This window comes from Capsicum annuum, chromosome 11, assembly GCF_002878395.1.
Source record: "Capsicum annuum cultivar UCD-10X-F1 chromosome 11, UCD10Xv1.1, whole genome shotgun sequence".
Classification (NCBI taxonomy): Eukaryota; Viridiplantae; Streptophyta; class Magnoliopsida; order Solanales; family Solanaceae; genus Capsicum; species Capsicum annuum.
The window spans coordinates 192604752-192610426 of NC_061121.1; the positions used below are offsets into that span (position 1 = coordinate 192604752).

The 5675-nt window shown below is 33.4% G+C and overlaps 1 long non-coding RNA gene across 1 annotated transcript; it reads left to right on the top strand.

Annotated features, from left to right (window-relative positions):
• The first annotated feature begins 640 nt into the window (after nucleotides 1-640).
• LOC124888428 lies at nucleotides 641-2239 on the top strand. Its single transcript, XR_007046540.1, has 2 exons — nucleotides 641-951; nucleotides 1924-2239. It is a non-coding gene; the product is annotated as an uncharacterized LOC124888428 (long non-coding RNA).
• The last annotated feature ends 3436 nt before the right edge of the window (nucleotides 2240-5675 follow it).

The following is a 5675-nucleotide window of genomic DNA, read 5'->3' on the forward strand; positions in this document are numbered from 1 at the left end:
AGGAAAAGACACACCTCTAAATTGAACCAATGCCACCTTTCAAAGGGGCATCTTGTGGCTATAAATAACCTGGTTTTCATCCACAGGTAAAGAAAAGAAACACAGAAAAAATTTTAGAATTACAAGTTTCTTCTTCTTCTTAAAAATACTCTAAGTGTGATCATTCAAACTGTGAGTATGTTCGAAGAATTCGCCTATTTGAGGTACCACTATAGCCGGATTGAAGACCATTTTATTGTGGGATGAAGATTTCATAACCTCGGTACAGTGAGGGAAATTATTCCTTAAGGAAAGTCCGTGAATTTGGATGACTTGGCCTTAACAATTTCTGTTTCATCTATATTTCTGAAATATAAAATACACCTCTTGTAAAGATCATTTTGATCTTGTGTTGAGGGTATTTGTTCAACTCGTTGTGTTCTTGTGCATACTTGAACTCGAGTTGAAGTTGTTATTCTATTATACAGATTCTACGTACCCGTATTATGGAAAATAACAACAATTCCTTGACCCATGCCTTTGATTTCCTTTTGTCTTAGTACCTAGTTCTTCTATTTCAGATTGAGTTTTGTCTCCTTCTTTTGATTGAGAATTTGCCTTAGATAGACCTAGTACATCAAACCCTTCTCCATTTAGTCCCCGTTGAACTCTTTTTATCAATTAGCTTGGAAACAATTTTTTCATATTTTTTGGCCACACTAGCAGCTATATTATCATTCACCTCCACATCTTTTTCTTGTTCGTCAATACTTTTACCACATTAAAGGGTATGACATCATCTTCCACCACAAGTTTTCCTGTTAGTCTCTTTTCTCTACTGCCTGATCTTGGTTCCCCCTTAGAGTATGTTTCAAACTTATTATTGAGGCTACGAGTAATATGAGTCATGCTAGGAAATTTTTCTTAGGAACCAAAGCTTTGGAGATATCTTATTCATTCAAACACTCAGAGGTATTTCATCACTTTCAATTTCATAATCATTTCTAAGGGTCTAAGCAATGTGGGACAGAGGGATCTATCCCATTTGGAAGATTTATATCTAGGAGATTCTTCCATAAACTCTAATGCTTCTCTAATGGCATCACTTCTTCCTATTAGTATAACCAGTTGCTCACTTGCTATCCAAATGTTTGACGAAGTTCCATTATCCATAGGAAATCCTCTCTCACATAAATTTTTAATAGTTTATTCAAAAATCATAGCATCTTCCATGCGAATTTCTATAATAGAACTTTATCCTTACAAAGTCATAGTACTAGGTCCCTAGTTTTGGTTTCTCTATAGGTGGAGGTATTTTTTTCAACAGTGATAGAGGTACCTTTAGGTTCTTCCATAGAGGCCATTTCAGAGGATGACATACTAAAAATCTCAATTGTAGTTTTCAGATCTGCAACTTTAATGGTATTGCCATAATGATTTTAGGATTCAAATTTTATGGGGTGTTGATAGGGCAAAAGGGTTTCTTTGGGGCTTAAAAAATTTATGAGTCAAAAGAAGGGAACTGACACTGGGTAATGACCAATGAGTTTTACAACTCCTCAGTTGTAGTTTTTTTTTTTATTTAAATGGTGGTTGATAGTGTCAATTCTTCCACAGTAGGAGTGACAATGGTGCGGTGTAGATTTTTTTTAAACCTGTAAATTTTAAAATCGCCCCGCACCGCATCGCATCACCTTTAAATCCACATAAACTAGAGTTGTCAATATGGGTTGGCCCAGCCTATCTGGGCTAGTCCATACAGGCTGACCCATTTAAATGACGGGCCAAAAATATCAAGCCCACGCTATTACCCTCTGGGTTGCGGGCCTCACAGGCCAGCTCACTTTTTAAAAAATAATATTTTATAATTTAATTTTACACTGTTAATAAACATAAATATTTATTATACAATAACACATAGTATTAATGTTTGTTAATCAAAAGGGAGCAAGAGTTCGAATCACTCAAAGTAGGAAGAAAACGAAGAGGTGGTACTACTCAATCGAAAACATCACGGTTGAAAGTCGATGGTGCGTTGAGGGAGATATAGTGAAGAGGAGGTGGCTAGCTGAACTAAGGAAATTAGGAAAGTGAAGAATACAATGTACTCTTTATGTTTTAGTGGTAGATATTTAATTATTTTATTATTTATTAGATAGGAAAGTAGGAAACTTTTCGGTTTCCATTTTCTTTGTTAATGGAACCGGTCAATGATCATCATTGGACTTGATTGTTTTTTAACTCTTTTATTAGTTTTCAGTATTTTATTTTATTTTTAAATTATTTATTATTTGACTGACGGGCCGGCCCACGGGCTAGCCCAACCCACATTCCTCAAGCCCTACGGGCCATGGGCTTATCCGGGCCGGGCTCAAAAGCCCTGTTATTAAATGAGCTGCAAAAATTGAAGTCCACCCCATCAAATTACAGGCCGGGCTAGGTTGGCCCACCGGGCCTTGGCCCATATTGACGGCTCTAACATAAACCCACCTCACACTCATACCCACATATACCCGCATTGTACCGCCCCACATTTTTGCTTTTTTCTTTTTTGAAAAATTTGTAACTCCATTGAAAACTATAATATTTTCAATACTAGGAAGTAGTAACAATCAAATTTTATTATATCACTTTTTACTAAAAAATTATCAGAAAAGTATCACGTGTACAAGTAATGATCAAATATCAAATTTTCATTAAGATGAATAAAGAAATTTAAAAAGTTATAAAATTATTTATTTATAGTGTTGTACATGTTGTTTTAAGTATCATAAAATTTTAAGTGAAGAATAGAAATAATTTTATGTAGATTTACAAGAATAATACTAATTTTTAACTTTTTTTAGTTTAAATCTGCATATACCGGCAACCCGCCCCGCACCATTTAAAAAAACACTTAAATCCGCCCCACACCCACACCCACACCGCACTCATATAATCTAAAACTCGCACCACTCCACATAGCCTAAAATCTGCACTGTCTCGCACTCACACCGCCCCATTGCCATTCGTATTCCATACGAAGATGGGAAGGACTTGAAGAAGAACTCGTCTGAGACATTTTAGTGAGAAAGTGGATAACTGACAAGATGAGTAAGCAATTTGAAGTACGTTGAGAGAGAGAGTGAGAGATAGAGGGTTTGAAAGCAGGTGTCTGTAGAAACTTAGAGGTCTTAAATTTGAAGGAATGACTAGGATTTGTGAATAAATAGGAATAAGTGACGTGTCGAGTGGAGATGAGAGATAACAATAGGCATTCTTATGACATGCCAATGTTATAAAGAAGTGGGAATAAAAAAGAGCTTATCTGGCACGGTAAGTCACATTTTCAAATTTCATAAGTAATGCAAGTATGACTAAACTTGAGAATACCAGGATCCCCGATGAAATATCTATTTCTACCTTGTATTTTGCCCATTCTTTCTTTTCTTATTGTTTTTACCTTTTCACCATACGAGTATACCTGTAAGCGTATAAACTAAGTTAGACTGATCAAAATTACATTCACATGGATACCTGCAATTATTTTCTAGCCAATTAGGAGATGACCAAATGCCATGGGGAGTTAATTTAACTTCATCATCCAAGGCTTCAAACAATTCTTTTGAAACCAGTCGTTACTAAGTGGTTTGGTAAGGATATAAACAATATGATCCTCTTTGTTGCACAACTTCTTGCAAGTCACCCTCTTTTCTACATAATTCTATGGAAAATGATGCCTGATATTGATATGATTGGTCCTCTTGTGTTGTACTGGACTCTTATCCATGTTGAGGGGACTTTTTATGGTAGATTAAAACTGACTAGTACTTGGTCCCTCTATCAATTGATTTTCTACCACTGGATAATGAGATGCACATTTGAACTATCCCTTTGATTTTTATTCTGAGGGACGTTGATTTGAGCTTTGTTTTTGGATGCCAACTGTTGGTTCGACTTTAACATGATTATCAGTATATTTTCTTTGAATCTGGTTTTATTTCACTTCACTTATGAGTCACAAGTCTTGTTATCTACGAACTTCAACATAGGCATCCCACGACCGGATCCTTTGAGATCAGCTTCTATAGGATAGAAGAACTACAATGTCCTACATTCTTGTGCCTCAAATAAGCATCATGATCTGGAGCACTTTATTTCCTTTTTCATATATCTAGGACATATTAATCAACTATACTTCAACCATTTGCATATTACATATTTTTCAATTTCATAAGCTAATGTTCTTCCAATATTTCCAATGCCTAGAATATTCCATTTCTAAGGGAGATACTTCCCCCTTGATATGAATTTATTGAGAGATAATATTTTGTTCTTTAATTTACATTCTTCGTGCAATTACTATTTATGGATATGTATTGATTTTTGTTGGGTTCAATTGGCGTGAATAAAAAATGGAGGGACACAACCCTTCGAGAAAAAGATATATTGTTTCGAAAAAGGGGTGACTGTTCAGAAAAGATATGTTGTTTCGGAATGGCCAGACATGACTATTCTTAAATAATACACCTTTCCGATGAACCATTGCCTCCTTTTCGAAGAGTCACTTTATTGCTATATAAACCTGCATTTTTTCCACAGGTTTAGAATGAAAATTTCTGCATAGAAAAAACATTTCTCTTGCTTCTATATGATCATCTCCTGTTGAGTGAGTTCGAAGAAAATAAGAAAGATTGAGGTACCACTACATTCTGGTTGTGAAACTATTTTATTCTGGGAGTAAATTCCGCAACCTCAAGTACTTGAGGTGAATTATTTCCTTAGGGGTAGTTTGGTGTGAGGTACTAAGGTAAATTATTCCGGGATAAAAAAATAGTCCCGGGACAAACTTTTTTATACATTGTTTGTTGGAAATACTTGGGATAACTTATCCCGGGACTAATAATAATCCCGGGATAAGTTATACCACATATTTGGTGGTATAAGTTATCCCAAGTTAATTTATCCTTGGATAAAATTATAAATGACCAAAATACCCCAAACCCTTTTCTTTCCACTTTCTCATATATATATATATATATATATATATATATAAAACCTAGTTTAGGTGTACGCACCTCGTGCGTGTACCTCACTATAATGAATTTAAACGCTACACTAAATACAATATTTATTCAAATAGTAAGAAAATTTATTTAATTAGATATATAGTAGTTGTAAATATCAAAGATACAAATGAGGTAGGTGTAAAATATATTGACAACCCCTTAAATTACGGTTGGTGTTTTAGAAAGAAAAAATAATTATAATATTTTATATGACTCAAAATTTTGATTATTAATTGTCTATATCATCATAATCATCATTCATCTTCAAGATACCTACAAAATTGGAAAAAAAAAAAAACTACGAAATCAATGCATCTAAGTAAATTAAATATTACAAAAATATATTTCTTTGACATATCCTGGCGACCAAAAAAAAAAGAAAAAAATTCAAATCAAATAATAAAGAATCATTTAAGAACAAAAATAAATATATCTTGTTCCATATGTTCATATTAGATATTATTGTATTTTTCTAAAAGAATTCTCAATTTATAGAAGTTCAAAACTTTTTTCTTCAATAAAAAAATTATATAAATATGATTGATTTTTACTTTTTTCATTAATTATTTATCAATAATAGAATATTTTAAATTCCAAATAAACTAAACTAACATAAATAAGAGTGATTTATTTTAACCCTTTTTAATT